The sequence below is a fragment of the Bos javanicus genome, chromosome 2, assembly GCF_032452875.1.
Source record: "Bos javanicus breed banteng chromosome 2, ARS-OSU_banteng_1.0, whole genome shotgun sequence".
Classification (NCBI taxonomy): Eukaryota; Metazoa; Chordata; class Mammalia; order Artiodactyla; family Bovidae; genus Bos; species Bos javanicus.
In genome coordinates this window covers 61,052,505-61,072,659 of record NC_083869.1, presented here as the reverse complement: position 1 = coordinate 61,072,659, position 20,155 = coordinate 61,052,505, and the positions used below count along the sequence as shown (strand labels likewise).

The window sequence follows — 20,155 nt, the reverse complement described above, 5'->3', positions numbered from 1 at the left end:
TTTATTTCAACTAAGAATTTTTCCCCCAAAATGGGAATTGAATTTTATCATTTGCTTTGATTTGCTTTTATAACATCTCTTTTTCTTATTTACTTTTTATTGGATAGATTTTATAAAAAGATTTTCTAATGTTAAATCTTCCTGGGAGGCAGCCTATAATTGAGATTTTTTTGTTAGGCTCACTGAATTTAGTTTGATAATAGTTTATAAAAGTTTCCTGTTGCTTGTGTTTGTGAGGTTGACCAATGGTTTTCGGTTTCTGCACTGCCCTGTCTGGTTTGGTATCAAGGATATGCCACTTTCATAAAATGAATAGGGGACATTTCCTCTTTTTCTGTTTTGTGAAACAATTTGAATAAGATTGAAAATATCTGTTCCTTCAGTGTTTGGTAGAACTTACTCATGGAATCATCTGAGGTTGCATTTGTTTTTTTGTGGGTATATTTATATATGTGTATATCTGTGGGCTTGTGTGTGAATAAATTTTAAACTATTGGCTCATTGTCTTTACTGACAATAGATCTATTCAGATTGTGTACATCTTCTTGGATAGTTTTTAGTAAATTATATTTTTCTGAAATATTGTCTATTGAATCTATTTCGATGTTGTTCATAGTTTTGTTGTGCATAGTATTTTCTTGTGATTTTTGACAATCCCTACTGTATATGTAACTAGCTTCCTTTTTATTTTACTTTATTAGTGATTTATGTGTATGAGTGTAATTTTTTTGTTGCTGTTTTTTTTTCAGCAGAGAAAGTTTTATTGCAAGGTCATGCAATGAGACAAATGTAATTTTTAAATCCATCGCTGTTTTCATACTCAATCTTGTCAGAGGTTTATTTAGTCATTTTTCAAAAAAACCTAGTTTTGTTATTTTTCTATTGTTTCTTTTCTGTAGTTTATTAATTTCCCTCTGATTTTTTTTCCTAGAGCAGGAAATGGCTACCCATTCCAATATTCTTGCCTGGAGAATTCCATGGACAGAGAAGCCTGGTGGGATACAGTCCACAGGGTTGCAAATAGTCAGACACAACTGAGCAACTTTCATTTTAAAATTTCCTTTATTATTCAGTTTTTGATGGGGGGGGGTTACTTTGTTGCTCTTTTCCCAACTTTTTGAGTTGGATGTTTAGCTTACTAATTGAATCTTTATTAAGTTCTGTTATATGCATTATAAAACATTTCCTTTAAGTACAGCACAGCTGCATCTCCCACATCTTGATGTATGTATTTTCATTTCTTGCAGTGCAAAATATTTTATAATATTTATTAAAATTATTTTATTGATCCATGAATTATTTCTGAACACAGGAGAGCTTGAAGGGTTACCATTGTTGGGAGTAGATTGAGATCTAAAAATGTCCTTTAGATTAAGCTTACTAGTCACACTCTTTAGCACCTCTACTGTCTGCCTGCTATGTGACTTTTCTAAAGGTTGCTTTTTAAAATTTGGATATTTAATTATCTTAAATACTACACAGTGTTTTTAAAAATTCTTTTAAAGATTTTAATTCCATTACTTCAAGTTCTTGAGTGTCTAGTCTTATATTTATTATGGGTTCTGCCTTTTGCATATGGTAGGTTTCTCCTTGTGGATTTTGAAATTTTTAATTGGTTAGTCTATTTTTCTTCCCTGAATGCCTTGTGGTATTAATGGTTTTGTTTTTTCTTGGATCCTTAGATTTATCACTGGCATAGGATCAAATTTTGCTAATCTCTCAACTCTAGGAGTTCCTCGAAAATGTGAGTAATTTAGCCCTAGGTCTGTCTGGGCTTTCTATTTCCCCAAGAAGACATTGTTACTCATCTAGAATTCAGAGACAGACAAACTTCTTATTTATCTGTACTTACAGATTTTTATCTAGTCTGTCTTTTTAGTGCCTATCACTTTTTGAGTGTTCCAATTTGAGGGTTCTTAATTCCAATTCTCCAGTCTTGCATTGGGTCCAGCATCTTATTTCTTACAGTTTTAAAACTCAAGTCATTGTATTATTCACCCTGTGGTAACCACAGCATCACTAGATTCTAAGCTACTACTCTGGTTGTGTGCTCCTTTGTGGCATCTCAAAATTTCCACCCTTTTTTTTTTCTTGTGAGTCTAACAGTATATTTTTGAAATTGTATTTTATCAGCAATTCTTGGTTTTTGAAGCAAGTAGTTTTGTTGTTGTTTTTGGTTGTTATTTTAATCTCCTATATATCCAGAACTGGAATTGTCCTTAGGATACTTTTGTTGTGAAAGATGGAAGTTTCAGGACTCCAGAAGACAGATGCCTATTTATTTTCTATTGAGTTTAACATTCCAGCAATATTTAGATAGGCCTGTCATTGCTGTCGACCCCAAGAAGCCATCATCACTGCTGGTCTGGCTCTTGTGGAAAACCATGGCAGGGGCCAGCAGCCTATAGTGGGATCACTGGAAGGAATTTCCAGGCAGTGAGTGGTTCTCACAGATGGAGGAGATGTTTTATCTCTTTGTTAAAATACCTCTCCTGTGGCTAATGGTGAAATTTACTTGAATTGCTTTCCTGGTGAAGTTCCCTTTGACTTCTGCCCATGGGGAGATGCCGTTATAAGATATTTCTTTACTTATTCTAGAAAGAAAGGACTCTCCCTGGTTAATGAAAGAGCAAGCAGTATTCTCAAATGAAGGGACTTCAGGACCAAATTTTCATGTTATTCATTCTCTCTATTCAAATACACAGATATATTATGCGGAAATGTACAAAGGCCTTCATAGGCATTCCTTGTTTAATAAAAATGATCATATTGATTAAAGATCTCTTTTCCTGTAAACAGAAATGATTATTACAGAGCAAATGCCAGGAAGTCCAAGGGCTTTCTCATAACAACCAGGAGTAATAACATAACCATAGAGCTATAATTTCAGTGCCTTATAAGTGCTAAGCATTGCCTTGATGCTAGGAATCCAGAGACAGCAGCTGATGGTCTTTGCCCTCTAGGAATCCACTGACTAGTAGAGATGAATAAACAATTACTAGAGAATTAAAGAAATGATACTATCAGTTTTTTGAAAATTGATGAATTTAGTGTTTACCAAAATTCAAAACGTTTAGTCTTCAAAAAACAATGTTAAGAGAATAAAAAAACAAAGCACAGATTGTGAGGAGAAACTATTTGTAAACCACATATTCAATAAAAGACTTGTATAACAATATATTTAAAAACCTTCAAAACATAATAATGTGAAGATTTTTAAATGGGCAAAAGATTTGAAGAGACATTTCACTAAATAAAATATGTGGATAGCAAAAAAGCACGTAAGATACTCAACATCATTAGTCATTAGAGAAATGCAAGTTAAAACCACAATAAAATGCCATGACAGACCTATTAGAAAGGCAAAAATGAAAAAGACTGACCATGTCAAGTGTTGGCTAGAATGCGGAGAAACTGGAAATTTCGTACATGCTGGTGGGAACATAAAATGGTACAATCACTTTGGTGAACATTGTTAGTTTCCAAAAAAAAAAATTCTATTTTTCACCTACCGTATATCTGTTACATTTCTAGGTATTACCCAAGAGAAAAGGAAATAATGTCTATGAAGGGATTTATATACAGTGTTCATAGAAGCTTTATTTGTAATATCCCCAAGGAAACAACCCAAATATCCACCAACAGGTGAATGAATAAGCCAGCTGTAGGACGTTCATACAGTGGAATACTACTCAGCAATAAAAAGAAATGAGTTATTGACACACATGAGATGGATGAATCTCTAATCTATAGTGATTAAAAAACTGATCAGAGTTGACCTGTGGATGGAAGTGAGAGAGACACTATAAAGGATCATACATAAACTTTTAGGGCGGTGAATTTATTTATTATCCTGGCTATGGTGATACTTTCAGGGGTGTATACCTATGTCAAAGATGTATGAAGTTATTCACTTTATTTTACTTTTTAGTTCCCATGCTATACGGTAGGACATTGTTGGTTATATATTTTATACTTGGTAGTATATATATGTTAATCCCAAACTCTTAATTTATACCCTCTCTCCATCCCCGGTAACTTTAAGTTTGTTTTCTTTGTTGTGATTCTATTTCTATTCTGTAAATAAGCTCATTTGTGTCATTTTTTAAAATATCATATGATATTGCTTATATGTGGAATTTAGAGTATTTATTTTAAATATGTGCAGTTTACTGTAGGCCTCAATTTGTGTTGTTCACTCACTAAGTCATATCTGACTCATTGAACCCCATGTAGCACATCAGGCGCCTCTGTTCTTCACTGTCTCCCAGAGTTTGCTCAAATTCATATCCACTGAGTTGGTGATGATACTATCTAGCCACAGTAAGGTTCCTTAAAGATAAAGTGCCTTGGAAATGGTGAGTTCAAAATTCTATCAATAGACAGTACAGAGGAGAGTCCCTTAAATAAAATGACCCAGCGGTCAGGGAAGATGGGACGCCTGACCTGAGGTTTGGAATTTGAATCTGTTATTCAAGGTAGGGTATGAAGAAGGGCAGGAATAGGGGGAGCTCTCCATGTGGAGGCTACACCAAATGTGCAGGTTCCAGAGCACATAAGCGCGTGATGTGTTTAGAGACCTGGGAGGTGGATTGCCTCCGGGAGACTGGGTCGGGGTGGGGGATGGGGCTAGAGTAGGGGGTTGACGGGGTGTTTGGAGAGGAGAGCCAGGCAATGGCTCTCAGATTCCGTTGCAGTGCTAGGGAAATTAGAAATTCTCGTGAAATTCTCACTATAATAGGCCACTCACTGGTGTGACCAGCTTGTCCAGGCATCCCCATCCCTGAACACAAAGTGGGTCACCTTTCCATTTCTGTGCAAACTGCATGTAACCCCCTGCATGCCCACAGTGTCCCCCAGTTTCCCAAGGGAGTCTCAGATTGTGCTTTCATTTGTTTGCTCCTGGAAGAGTCTTCGTGTTCTCCCTTTTCTTCCCAAGACACTTTTGACACGTACTGCCCAGCAAGCTGACCTGAGAAGCTGCATTCATTTTTCTGTTCTTTTTTGGAGTTCTGTCCACTGGGAGAACTCCAGAATTCAGTCCAAACTTACTGAAAGGCTGTTGTTGTTGATTAGCTGCTCGGTTGTGTCTGACTCTTTGTGATCTCATGGACTGTAGCCCGCCAGGGTCCTCTGTCCATGGGATTTTCCAGGCACAGGCATACTGGAGTAGGTTGCCATTTCCTACTCCAGGGAGGGGAGGGGGGGTGTCTTCCCAACCTAGGGATCAAACTTGCGTCTCGTGCATTACAGGCAGGTTCTTTACTGCTGAGCCACCAATGAAACACTGGGTCTGCCCAAATCAGTCTCAGAGCAGGGAGGAAACCTTACTGTGCTTTTGCAAGAATGCCCTTCCACAGAATCTCCCTTTCTCTATAGGATCAAGTTAGTGTTGCTTACGAGAGCCATTTTGCCTGAGGTTTAGAAGGCAGGAGGGAAACAGCAGCCATTCTTCCCACTCCAATGGTGAGCATCACTGGTCTGCTCTCTGGCTGGGGCAGCTCCCTCCAGGTCCTCTGCTTCTGGGCGTCCCTGGCCAGGTGCATATGCAGCTTGGAAGTGGAGGTGGCTCTTGTCTCCTGCAAATCACCCAGGGCATGGAAACTTGAGGTGATGGAAGATAGATGCAGGTCCCGTTAGTTCTTGTAGGTTCCAGTGTGTCCTTGCTCTTCTCCACATACGGTTTTTCTTCTAGCCGATCCGATCAGCAACTTCAAGTTTAGCACCAGACACAGAGGCAACCCATGCAAGAGGACATGGCAGCCCACTCCAGTATTCATGCATGGAGAATCCCATGGACAGAGGAGCCTGGTGAGTTGCAGTTCATAGGGTTGCAACAAGTCAGACATGACTGAAGCGACTTAGCACGCACTCACAAAGGCAATATCTCTCCTGTTTCCCACAGTTGGATGAGGTCTGACCCCTGTAATAAATGTCTTATTCCACATCACTCACAGTGATTCTGCTTCTCTGGACCCTAAGACAGGTTCTCACCCAACTTGGAATTTCCTGGGTCTAGGAGCAGCTCTGCTTTGCTAAAACCTTATAAAAGCCTCTGGTGAGAACAGGGTCTAGTGTTTGACCATCACCTTCATAACCAGAGTCTCAAACCGCAAGGCTGATGGGGTTAGAGGTGCCAAGACAAACTGTTCGTTTTCTTCTCTTTTCCCAGCCTCACCCCAACCAAATGCCTTCTTCTCCCTCCCCCCACAGCCCCCCTGCCACGCCACCCCCCCCCCCAACCCCTCCCTAGTTAGTCACAACAAAAGCTCCCTGCATGTCCATGGGCGTGAACAGATGTTCCGTGTGGGCGTGAGTACTGGTGGAGGGTGCTTGGCTTGCCACACCAGCTGCCTCGGGCCGTCTCCCACCGCCCCCAGTGCCTTCCCAGCCGTGAGCAGCTCCTCCCCAAGGCTTTGATTCTCCTGTTCAAAGAGTCCCAGCAACTTGACCCTTTTCTCATATGTCTTTGTTTGCCCTCATTTCCTGTCCGTGGTGGCGTGCCAGAATTCTGGGATGGATTACAAGGCCTCTGTGCAGATGGAGTAGAGTAGGGAAGCGAGTCATTTCCCAGCTTTGGAAGGCCCATGCAACCGTGTATCTGATAAACTTGAGTCTACGTGCCTACAGCAAATGAGAAAATTCTGAGGATAGGAGAGGATGGGTTAGAAACAGGTCATTAGAGGACCTGCTCTTGACTCTTCCTGTGTGAGCCTCTCAGATTCTGGACAAATCTCTTTCTGTCCTGTCTCTATCAAGAAGGTCTTTCAAAGTTATTTACTTCACTCTGTAAATAAAACAGAGAATGTGCTCTGAGACCTGGAAAGCCATGTTATCTGGTGCAGCCATTTCTTTCTTTTTTTTTTTTGGCTGCACCGCAAGGCATGTGGGATCTTAGTTTCTTGACCTAGGATCTAACCCGTGCCCCCCGCAGTGGAAACAGAGTCTTAAGCACTCGACTACCAGGGAAGTTCCCTGGTTCAGCCATTCCTAAACCTAACTGCGGAGAAGGCAATGGCACCCCACTCCAGTACTCTTGCCTGGAAAATCCCATGGACGGAGGAGCCTGGTAGGCTGCAGTCCATGGGGTCGCTAGGAGTCAGACACGACTAGGCAACTTCACTTTTTTCACTTTTATGCATTGGAGGAGGAAATGGCAACCCACTCCAGTGTTCTTGCCTGGAGAATCCCAGGGACGGGGGAGCCTGGTAGGCTACCGTCTATGGGGTCACACAGAGTCAGACACGACTGAAGTGACTTAGCATAGCATAGCATAAACCTAACTGGTCAGGGCACCCCCTCAGTTGGGTTACTGTTCCTGCATATGTGTTAGAAGCCAGCACAGGTTTCTGGCTCTCTCTTCCTCTCCACAAGATTTTAACTCCGCAGTCTGGACTGGGACATGGAATCCCTACTTGAAAAACAAAACAAAGAAACAAAACTCTGCAGGTTATTCTGAGGAAAAGCCAAATTTGGAAACACTGGATCCAGTGAACTAATCCAGTGAAGGCAAGGATCGTACAAAGTTTGGGGTTCTGTCGCCAAAGCCAAGGAAAATGGAAATAATTATTCAGATAATTCCAGCACAAAAACACATTTTAGTCAGAATTATGTGAATCACGAGTAACTCTTTCTGAGACATTTGGGTGGAAAACGTACTGGTGAAGCAAAATCTTACCTATTTCAGCTCTAACCAGGTTTCTGGAAAAGGTGACAGTGGCGGGAGGTTGACCAGAGAAGGATGAATTGCATTTTCCAAGCAGTTTCGCTCTCAGTGTGGTCTCCATGTGTTCTGGATGAGCTGTAAGTTTCTTCATGTGTGCTTGTCGCTAAGTACTCATATTTCACTAACCACAAATCCCCATTTCTGGCATGCAAAATGATGCTTGCTGCTTATAATGCACCCTGCTTTGGCTAACCACAAGAGGATAGATTTGGGGACACCTTTCCATTTGTGTAGGATGTAAAAATTTGAATGCACCTTTCAATGTATAATTTTAGGTCACCATCAGTTGCTGTGTAGTTAAGATGGCTACATGTCCCAGATGCTTTGGGGGGAACCAGAGATCTTATTATGCTGCCCCATTGTCTCTCTGCTCCCATCTGAGCAGACAGTGGCCCTGTGTTTCTTGTCAAGTGTGAGAAATTGTGGCTCTGTCTTTAAAGACTGAACAGAATGCCCACAGCCCTACTTTGGGTCTCTGCTCCAGGGTTTGCATTTGCTGGGTGGGGAATGTCTTCAGTGCCAGGTTTCCTGGGAGGAAGAGCTGTAGCCTATTTTGGTTTCATGAAATATATTAGTTTGTGGCTTATTGTCCTGCTCTGGGTAGTCAGTCCCCCAGAGGATTGGATCCAGCATTTCCTGACTGAGGCCTGCCATCATGCAGCTGGGCTGGGCGAACCCTGATGGCTACCAGCGACTTTAGAGCAACCTTCCTTTGAACCTCGTTCTAAAAGGAACCAGACATTCAGAATGCGTGTTCTCTACCTGCTCAGCAGAGAAAAACTGACCCTGACCTCCTAACAACTGTCCATCCCTGTTTCTCTAGTTCCTGAATGAAGAAAGCAGCTGTTGCATTTTGAAGGTCTCATTTGTTCTTTGAAAGATAAAGAAATTCATTCTTGCTTTGATTTTAGTTCTTTGGGCATCAGGCAGTATTTTGAACCAAAGTTTTAAAAGTTTAGGGCTGCTGCTGCTGCTGCTAAGTCACTTTAGTTGTGTCCGACTCTGTGTGACCCCATAGGTGGCAGCCCACCAGGCTCCCCCATCCCTGGGATTCTCCAGGCAAGAACTCTGGAGTGGGTTGCCATTTCCTTCTCCAATGCATGAAAGTGAAAAGTGAAAGGGAAGTTGCTCAGTCTGACTCTTGTCCGACTCTTTGCGACCCCATGGACTGCAGCCTACCAGGCTCCTCCATCCATGGGATTTTCCAGGCAAGAGTACTGGAGTGGGGTGCCGTTGCCTTCTCCAAAAGTTTAAGGAGATGGCCTTAAAAACAAGTCTGATATCCAAAGCCTGAAAGAGAGCCTGGAGTTGGAAATAGGCAAATCCTATCTCTGGGACAGAGGTTCTCAAAATGTGGTCCACAAACCAGCTCCAGCAGCAGCGTCTGCATCAGGGAACTTGTTATCATGTGTGTTCTTGGCCCTCAGCCCAGACCTGCTGAGTCTGAAACTCTGGGGTGGGGCACAGAAATCTGTTTTCAGATGACTCAGAGGCAGGTTGTATTAGAGCATCACTGTGCTGGGGAATAGAAGCCTCCACTGGACGAATGGGAAGGAGGTGACATTCAGCATCCATTCGTGTGCTCTCCATTGTATTCATCCCTCTCCCTGTGCTCAATGAGCATATTTATTCAGTGGCTACTAATGGGTGATGTGGATGTAGGGTCAGTCGGAGTGAAGGCCTGAGAATTGGCATTTCTAACGATTTCCCAGGTGATGACGATGCTGCCAGTCTGGGGACCACATTTTGGGAACCCTGGCTTAGACAAAAGAGCAGCAGACCCAGTAGCCCTTGTAAATTCCAGCTGGAGGAGGCAGTTCAGCCTTTTCAGGATCCTTGTGGCAGGCAGTAAGACCTGCTTCTGGACCCTTCCTGCCTCTTGGTGAGGGCACTCAGGAGATGTATTTATTTGAATTGAACTTCAGTCCATTATAAAGAGATTAAAATAACATGCTGTGATTTCATCACCCAAAGGTTAGGCAGTTCGAAAGCCAAAACACACAAGCTATTATTAAAAAGCCTTAGAGAGAATCATCAATATTCGCAGAAATGTTGGCCATGTGTTTAAAGGCCTGTTTCGTGCTCTGCATTGTCTCTGCCTGATCAATAATGTGTGCGTGTAGTACATTGTCCTCTGGCTTAATTTGCCATTTATAAGTTTGGTTGATCCAATGAAGCTAAACAATCCTAATTCAAAGAATAAATAAGAGGAGCAGCAAATCAAACTGGGTTTGTGGGAACAATTATACAGGAAGAAACCTCAGAGCTGGGAGCAGAAGTCTTATTGCAGAGCTGGGAGCAGAAGTCTTATTGCAGATTAGAACACAAATGTCTGTGTGTATGTCATATGCAGTCTCTTCTGCGTGCTGTGTATACTCAGTGCCCCGGATTGATCTTCTAGCCAGCATTATCTGGGAAGGGGAGAGCTGGATTTTGCTTTGCAAAGTCTTAAGTCTTTTAGAGAGAGTGGATGAAGCAGCTTAGTGTGGTGACTGATACTATAAGTTCTGGGGTCAGGCAAAGCTGACTTCCAAATCCTTTGTACTTTCTGGGAAGCTTTCTTGATCTCTCTGGATCTCATTTTCTTCGCCTGTAAATTTAGGACAGTACTGTCTACTTATGGAGTGTTTTTAAGGGTCAAATGGAAAAAGGAAGGAAGGTATACAGTAGGTGCTCAATATATAGGAGCTATTTCTAAACTCTTGGCTTCAGAGGGCTGGGCAGGACAATGCAAGGAGGAAAACATCTATACCTACAGCCTTCATGCTGTGGCCTTCTCTGTTAAAATGTGAGTACAGGAGCCCCGGGTAGGGGGCGCCCCCAGGGCTGTGAGAGTTTTGTTACTCCCAGGATGACAGAAATGCTGGCCAAGAGCAGCAGCATCAGACAGTCGTGTTGGAGAACCGAATGAGACTTTACTGCAGAACTAACAGTAAAGACTTGGCTGAAGTGAGATGCACTTGGATTGTAAAGAGATTGTGAATAAGATGTGCTTGAATTGTGCACCTGCCATGATCTATATGCAGGGCAGGCATGTGCTAGTTACAGGTGCTGGGTTTGCTGGAGGCGCTCCTCCTGGAAAACTGACTAAGTTCAAGAGTGGTGGGGAAGCAATTGAAAGGAAGAAGGGAAGACCTGAATGGAGGCCTCTGCAGAGGCATCAAAGGTCCAGTCTCTGTTGTGAATGGGAGAGAAAGAAAGAGAGGCCATGTCTGGAAAAAATGGGGAGAGTGGATATGGGACACTGGAGACTGGATTTATAATTTTTCTGAAGAAAGACCCCTCTGCATGAATCCTCCCACCAAACACTTTTTATCATGGGTCACTTTTCCTATAATGTAGCCCCATTGCTTAAGGAGTTTGTAACTGAGTGAGTGAGTGAGAAGCTAGGGAAGATGTCATCTCACTATCTGTGTGATGAATATGCAGGGGAAAGAGTTTAGGCCATGGGGTCAGATTTGGTCCTGAGTTAGAATCCAGGATTTAGAAGCCTGAGTTAGGAGCCATTGGTGGCTCAGATGGTAAAAAATCTGCCTGCAGTGTGGGAGACTGGGGTTGGATCCCTCGGTCAGGAAGATCCCCTGGAGAAGGGAATGGCAACCCATTCCAGTATTCTTGCCTGGAGAACCCCATGGACTGAGGAGCTTGGAGGGCTGTAGTCCAGGAGGTCACAAAGTCGGACCTGACTGAATAACTAACAGTAGAATCCAGAGCTTTGACTTCAAGTGGAATGATTTTGGGCTGGAGATGTAATGAATCTGTGACTTTGGTCTTACTATAAATTTGGATTAGTGATAGATGTATCTCACAGGGTATTGTAAGGATTCACAGGATCAAAGTAAGGAAGCCTTTAGCTGGTTGATGGTGAGCATTGCGTAGTAACTCATGTGATGATAAACAGCTTTGCTTTTTTCCGCTCCATTGTATGGGTTTTTAGCTGTGTGAGCTTCACAGGGTCACCTCTGCTTTCTGAGAATGAGTTGCTTCAGATCTTTTAAACACAAATTGCTCCAGGGATGTGCAAGGCTTCTCAGGTGGCTCAGTGGTAAAGAAGCTGCCTGCCAAGGCAGGAGACACGACTTTGATCTGTGGGTCATGAAGATCCCCTTGAGTAGGAAATGGCAACTCACTCCAGTATTCTTGCCTGGAAAATTCCATGGGCTGAGGAATCTGGTGGGCTACAGTCCATGGGGCCACACAGAGTCAGACATGACTGAGCGTGCACGCATCCATTTGTACAGGTGGGGGTTTGGGTGTGTACAGACAGTGTCATTTACTACAGGATGAGTTGGAGGCAGGATGCTTCGTTTAGTGCAACTGAGGAGGGCTGGGAGGGGTCTGAATATCATCAGACGTTTGTTTGGAAGGGAGTGTAATCTTCTGTTTTGACTGAGAGGAAATGGGGAGGGGATGTGGTGAGCAGCCAGAGACAGGGGTTGCTGATGAAACCGCATGGGAGTGTTTCTCCAGCTGCTGGCCCAGGTCCAGGTTTGCAAGGCAGGCTGAGTTTGCACCTGTCAGTAATGTCCTCGCTTGACTTGGGGATAAGCTGCTGAGCAGCCACAGCAACTGGGGCCTACAAAGCAGCCCTGCCATTTAGACAGGGACCCACTTTCCAAATTTGGCCAATTTTCATTTATTAATTGCACATTTATTATAAGTACTTAACTATATTCTAGGTTTGGGGGGGATTCAACAATGAACAAATAGGTCAAGTCTTGCTTTCAGAGGCCTCTTAATCCCGTAAGGAAAAAAGGCAACAGACAAACAATACCCTACATACGGGTATAATTGAGATTTTTGCCATAAAGTAAAAGTTCAGAATGGTATGAGACTGTACAGTGGGGTAAAACCTAATCTAGATTTGAAGTTCAGCAGCAGGTGGCACCAGTGGTAAAGAACCTGCCTGCCAATGTAGGAGATGCAAGAAATGGGAGTTTGATCCCTGGGTTGGGAAGATCCCCTGGAGGAGGGCATGGCAACTCACTCCAGTATTCTTGCCTGGAGACTCCCGTGGACACTCGAGTCTGGTGGGCTACAGTTCATAGGGTTGCAAAGACTCGGACACGACTGAAGCAACTTAGTGTGCAAGCAGAAAGAAATGAAATGGGAGTGAGTTCAGATGAGAGATGTTGAACAGAAGTGGAGACAGCTTTTTTTTTTTTTTTTAAACATAAATTGTCTTTTCACAGACAGGCATTTACTGTGGGAAAAGCCGTTCCCCTGCTTCCTGATACTATTGTCTGTCCTCTGAATACACACTCAATGGACTTCCCTCTCGATTCATTTACCTCCCTTCTCAGTCACTCCTGACTCACACGCTAGTCCGGTTTGTGTGCAGCCTTCTGCTCCCTGAGCTCTTGTCTTCTAGACATTTTTCAAGGTGTCTGGTCTGCTCTTTCCACCTTGATTCCTCTTGGCAATATGACATATTGTCTTGTTACACCTGTGTCTGTTCATCTGTGTGCAGTGCATCTATGCAAATGTACATGTAGCATCTGCCCAACAAGCATATTGATGAGGGAGGGCTTCCCTGCTGGTCCAGTGGTTAAGAATCTGCCTTGCAATGCAGAGGACACAGGTTCAATCCCTGGTTGGGGGACTAGGAACCCACATGCCCCACGGTGGGCCAAAATACAATAATAAAAGAACATTAATGGGCTATTGAAGAAGCCAGATACATGGATACATCTGTGTGAGCCTTTATAGATCTTATCCTCCAAACTGCTCATCCTGAATAAGTTAAAGCTGAAACCCACAGAAGTTAAAGGACCACACTAATCACTGGATGGAAGTCTAGGACTTTGATCATGTCTCTTTATTAAATCTTCTGCATTTATCAGGATGCTTGTTCTAAAGTCAGCATCCAATGCATATTTTCTCACTGATTGTTTATTCCTCTGGTCGGACCATATGTGTGCTAACGCAGGTTCTTCCTTACTCATTTCAGGCAGGGGATATGGCATGTGGTACACCTGCCCCCTCCCCCTGGGAGACTGATAACCTTAATTGTCAAGTGAGTGTCATATTTCAAATGAACATTTATTCAGTACTAATTGTATGTCAAGTACTGTGCAAAGCTTTGGAGATAGAAAGATGGTAAGACAGATCCCAGGTGGCACTAGAGGTAAAGAACCCACCTGCCAATGCAGGAGACATAAGAGATACAGGTTCAATCCCTGGGTGGGAAAGATCCCCTGGAGAAGGGCATGGCAACCCACTCCACTATTCTTGCCTGGAGAATCCCATGGACAGAGGAGCCTGTGGGCCATGGTCCATGGGGTCACAAAGAGTGGGACACGACTGAAGCAACTTAATATGCACGCCAGATAGATCTGGTCCCTGCCTTAGGGAAGCACTCAGTGGTAGAACCTGGTAAATAAACAATGACAACAGAGTGAAAATATTTATCGTAAAGGGATGTACAATATGGGAACACAGAACAAACCAACTGATTTTGCTTCGGAGAGCTGAAAAAATTCACGAGTACTCTCTCACCTCACCTCCACTTTGTATTATGAGATGCCAGTGTGATAATGCAATGAAAATATGTTGAAAACCAGAAAGAATTACATAGGAGCACACTGCCCACTGGTTGGTATTGTGACTTGGAAGGCTCCAGAGAGAGATCAGAGAGGAAAATGATGGCTGAGAAAAGAAGGAAAACTGTCATCCATTCTGATGGACCAGTAAGTTTTACACAGAGAAAACTCAGGTCTGTGGCCATAGACCAAGGGAGTTACAGACACCCAGCTTGTAAATTGAGATTTTTGTTGCAGGAATGATGAAACCTGTTCATTCCCTTAACACAGCTGAAAGCTCTCTGTGACCCACGGTGTTAGGCATCATTATCTTCCCGTTAGAGAAAGATGGCTGGGAAGACCTGTGATAGAAGAGCAGATAGGATATTGGTGGGGATCAAACCTGTGGGATGGAAAACCCATAGAATGGCCATCATGTCAGAGCTATGAGCCCTGAATTAGCTGGTGAGAGGGTCACTTCTGTCCTTGTTCTCTGGCATCCCAGAGTCACAGAGATTTGAATAGTGTACTGTTTTGAAATAAGTGGTTTGCAAACATGAGCAGCTGTTGTCATGAAAGCACAATGTTCAGAGAATAATTCCTTGGTTAGGGTACACAATAGCATGGGTCAAAGGGTATTGCCAAAAGCAAAATAATTATGTATGGTGAGACTCAGACATCATCCCAAGAGACATTCTTAAGAAAACAAAAAACAAAAAACCGTTAGTATTAATTTATGTGATGCACTTGACATTTGGTTCTGTCCAGACTCAGGAGGGATGCCAAGCTAGAGCTGAGGGAGAGGGAAAAGTGACCACAGGGCACCCTCTTGTGGTCAGGCTGACCCACTACAAATCATGGCTGGAGCCTGTGCCCCTGGGAGGAAACCTGACCATCTCGGGGTTTTAGCCTCCCAGATGTGGAGGGAAATCTTCTGTGGAGAGAGTGTTCCACGGGTCTTCTTGCTGGCCAGTATGTCAGTAAAACAAGCAAGCATTGTGGAATCTGCCATAAATGACTCATTATTGGAGTGAAAACGCTGTAGGAACAGCCCCTCTATAAATCATTGGGACAAATAACTAAACTAGATCGAGGGGCCCTCTGCCTCATACAAGCGTTTCTCTTTCTTTCTTTGCTTCCTCTGCTTGGCTGTCATGAGCCAGCAAGGGGCACTGTTCCTTGAAGCTGAAGCTGTGTTATTATTCTGTGTAAACAGCAGTCATTGTGATCCCCCACCCCAAACCATTATTGGGTGCTCCTCTTCTTGGCTCTGTGACCTTTCAGGAAGTACAGATGGACAGAGAAAGGCTGGAAAGGAGATAATTCAAATGATCCCTTGTCCTCTCATCCCGGGAGGGATGCCTTTGATATTGATCAATACACAGATGTCACATCACTGTTGGCATAAGTCCCTTGAGTAACAAAAGCTCTGTGTTCTCTGGGAGTCCACCTCAGATCAATTTCACGGTGGTGCCACATGTTACCGTAACCGCAGCACCTTAAAAATAAGGAGAGATAATATAAACAATGGTGCTTCAGTACTCCTGGGTTTTATTTTTCTTTGGCTAAAACTGATTGAGACACCCAAGGCCAGCTGGAGATGACCACACTGGCAGCTCAACAATACAGACTTTCTCAGTCTGTGTCCGGATATCCTTGATTAACTGTACCATCCTTTCAGGCTGATCATCTGTGGGTCATGACACAATAGCAAAACCAGGGCAGAAGGCATAGTATCTGGCAAGCCCCACTTTGCAAATAACTGTGGCAGACCTGGCTCACTGCAGCAGAAGTTTGACACAGTTATTGAGTGGGTGACAGCTTGGTTCTGTGCTGGGAAGTTTTGTCTGCCTGTGTTTTCTTTTTCACTTAGCAAGTCCCTCAAAACCATTCATTAGGGAATGCAAAGATTGCACAGTGGCCGATGGTGGTCTTACCCTCACAGCAGCTTTGTGGCCATCATCCCTTGATCCTCTGAGCAGCCCTGGATGAGCGGGAGAGGAGGATGGGGAGGAGGAGTGGGACTCTTCCTGATGGTGGGGTCTCCTGCAGCAGACACGGTCCAGGCAGACCTTGGCCGCCCGAGGACTCTGGCTTGCTCCACGTCCCCTTCTAGCCCATTTAGTCAGTTCCTGCCCAATATATACCACAAATCACTACATCGGAACAATTGTTTATAATTTAAAGGCCTTCCAGAATCATCAAAGAAAACATAAAGTGACCTGCCAGGAATGCACTGGTCCTTAAGGGGATTTTCCCACTGTGCATTTGAAGAAAATTCTATCACCATCAGAAGTTCTTTTCCTGAAAATCCTCAGGAAAATCATTTATTGTGAAAGCTCCTTGATCAGCGCCCATGACCAGATAGGGGAGTTGGGTACAGTAGCTGAGTGAACTGACCTGTGCTGTAATCTGTTGTAGACATTTGATTAGGCGTCGGGCCATCAGGTCAAGTTGCTAGACAGCTCTAGATAACAACCATTTCCTTTGACTTCTCTGTGCAGATCCCACTGTGGGTACATTACTCATGTTGATAGCTCTGAATGCTGCCGTTCAGCTGGGTACCTGGTCCACACCCAGATCAAGTATGGGACTTACTCTAGGAGATACGGTGAAACACTGGGACTCAATCACTTAGAGGAGATACTCTTCAGATGTCAGAATTTCAACTTGACAGCTGTTCCAAATTGCTCTTCTAGGCTTATAAGAGGCCAGGCCCAGACTGAGAGTCCAGAGAGGATGACATAGGCAGCCCCACATCTTTCCACCTAAGAAAGTCCAGAGTTTCAACTCTGGGGAGTGAAGCACAGCTTTGTCACATTCTTAGCTGGGTGCTTACCACATGATTGCTCTCACTGGGGACAGTTCATTGTTTCATTCAACATATAATTGCTAAACACCTATGTGTCAGTGAATGTGAACAACAGTTTATTTTCTCAAGTTTTTTTTTTTTTTCAGTGTTTTATCAGAGAAATAGTATAGAAGAGCTTGTAGTGGCAAGCAGCAGTCTTTTGCCTGGATGTTACCTCTCCCCAGCCCCTGCTTTGATCTGTTTAGATTTAATTCTTCTGGTTGTTATCTCCTTATAATATGTTATACCTCTGTTTCTTGAATTAGGAGTGTTAGATAATATTTTTTTAACTCCCATTATGAAAAATGAGGACTTAGCTCATCCCACGTCCAGCACTCTCATCTCTCATCTTCCCCGTTCCTTTCAATATTTGATAATTACTAGTGGAGAGTGAAAAAGTTGGCTTAAAGCTCAACATTCAGAAAATGAAGATCATGGCATCTGGTTCCATCACTTCATGGGAGGTAGATGGGGAAGCAGTGGAAACAGTGTCAGACTTTATTTTTCTGGGCTCCAAAATCACTGCAGATGGTGACTGCAGCCATGAAATTAAAAGACGCTTACTCCTTGGAAGGAAAGTTATGACCAACCTAGATAGCATATTCAAAAGCAGAGACATTACTTTGCGAACAAAGGTTCGTCTAGTCAAGGCTATGGTTTTTCCTGTGGTCATGTATGGATGTGAGAGTTGGACTGTGAAGAAGGCTGAGTGCCGAAGAATTGATGCTTTTGAACTGTGGTGTTGGAGAAGACCTTGGACTGCAAGGAGATCCAACCAGTCCATTCTGAAGGAGATTGGCCCTGGGATTTCTTTGGAAGGAATGATGCTGAAGCTGAAACTCCAATACTTTGGCCACCTCATGCAAAGAGTTGACTCATTGGAAAAGACTCTGATGCTGGGAGGGATTGGGGGCAGGAGGAGAAGGGGATGACAGAGGATGAGATGGCTGGATGGCATCACTGACTCGATGGACGTGAGTCTGAGTGAACTCCAGGAGTTGGTGATGGACAGGGAGGCCTGGCATGCTGCGATTCATGGGGTCACAAAGAGTCAGACACGACTGAGTGACTGATCTGATCACATTATTAAAAATAATAATTCTGATTGTTATATGTTTCCTTCTCACCTCAAGACACATGAAAGGATCTTTAAGATGACCACTCAGAAAAAGAGGAAATCTCTTCCAGAAAAAGAGACTGGCATATGTCTCATCCTTTAGGTACCCCACTTCTATGAGTGTCCTTCGTGTGACTGTTGCTTGTGGTAGCTCTCTGTGGTCCTGAATTCTAGATTTCTGGCTGTCTCTTGACCTTTCCTTTGCAGGCTAATGACCGATTTAGATTCCTTGCTTGAGAGTCTGCACGTTGACTTGAGTTCTTGCCAATAATATGAAACCACGACTTCTCCTGACTTGCATCACATTCACTGAAAACTAATTTTTCACTTTTTCTTCTTAAGTTTAGGTAGGTTGTGCCAGGTCTTTGGGGCCAGGGAGCATGGGACTTCTCCTCAGTGCCAAGAACTCAAACTCTTCACCTCCTACTCCCTCACCCTTACTGAGTCGTATTCTCCAGTTCCTCAGCCATTGAGTCTTCTCACAATCCAAGCGGGGCCAAGAGATGGCTATCTCTGTTGCCAGCTTGATCAATAGCTAGTTGTTGGTTCCATGATGCTATGAAGAATTAGATTTCCATAGAGGATATGATAATTGATTTCCCAACATTCATTCCAACATAGTTGGATAAGTCTAAGGCAGGTAGGATTATCTTCCTTGGGCCAGTAAATGATTTAGAAAAGGACAAGCAACCCAGCTCTGAAGACTGACTTGTGAGAAGAAGCTTTCTGGGGACTTCTTGGAAAGTTAACTTTTCCTGCAGGTAGAGTATGATGATCTCTGTCTGTCCTCAGGGCCTTGTTCTCCTGGATATGATTTCTGCTGCAGCCATCTTGCAGCAAGGATGACTATGAAGCCAACTGTGAGGATGAAAGAAGAGACAGATGGTGAGAAACTGGGTACTTAACAACTTCATTAAGCCACTGAATCAAGCAACCCTTAAGTCCACCCCTACTCTGGCCTCCCAGATTTCCCATCACTTGAGGTAATGCCTTTCCATACTGTTGAAGCCAGTGTGAGTCAAGGTTTCTGAAGTCAAACTCACTGATAGGATTTTTGAAGTCACTTCTGGAATCAGCATGGAAGGGAGCAGGGATCGACCAGCTGTGTCTGTCAGGTGGAGGTGTGAATATTTGCCAGCCTGTGCCCCTTGACTCCTCCCCAGCATCTTGTATGGGGTTTCTCTATCGTGCTTGTTTTGCTTTCACTACTTCCCAGAATTGTGCTTTGAAGATACCCATGGTGATTATTGCTTAAAGGGAGTCCCCTGCTTTTATATCCTGTTTTGTGCTTTTCATCCTGAACTGCCCAATACAGTCTATACCTCACTTCTCTTCCTCTTGACTCTCTGGTTATGGACCTTTTGCTTAGAGAACGTCTGTATGACGTTCTCTCTTCATCAGTGGCCATTTAAAAGTCCACTCAGGAGATTGGACAGGAACACAGAACATTGCAGCCCATCAGAAGCACTAGATGGCTGTTGGTGATAAGAACACACATGAGGCCCATTTGGCTGTTGGCTATATGACTCCAGCAATGGCTTGGTCTGGGCTGGCTGATTCAAGAGGCTAAGTGATCTTAGCCTTCATCTTGCCTAAGTGATCTGTGGGCAGCTCCTTAGGGGCTGTGTGCTTAGTCAATGAGGAAGAGCTGTCCTTTGGTCGAGGTATATAGACACTGTCCTGATGACCCAAAGAAACACAGCTTTTGAACTCCTACACTGACACTGTGCATGCATGCTCAATCATATCCCATTCTTTAGCAACACCCCATGGACTGTAGTCCACCAGGCTTCTCTGTCTGTGGAATTTTCCAGGCAAGAATACTGGAGTGGGTTGCCATTGTACATTTCTTAATTCCTGAAGCCCTCAGTCCCTTTTGCCAGATAAGAATGAGGAGAGGTGGCGTGGAAGTGATGGGGCTGCCATTTTTCAGCTCCCTT

The 20,155-nt window shown here is 43.7% G+C and overlaps 1 long non-coding RNA gene across 2 annotated transcripts in view; it reads left to right on the top strand.

The window, feature by feature from the left end:
• The window catches only part of LOC133260573 (uncharacterized), a 306,515-nt gene that overhangs the window by 153,354 nt on the left and 133,006 nt on the right, over positions 1 to 20,155 (top strand). For both annotated transcript variants that reach the window (XR_009740868.1, XR_009740872.1), the window contains exon 6: positions 19,008 to 19,100. This is a non-coding gene — a long non-coding RNA (uncharacterized LOC133260573). The remainder of the gene's footprint in view (positions 1 to 19,007; positions 19,101 to 20,155) is intronic.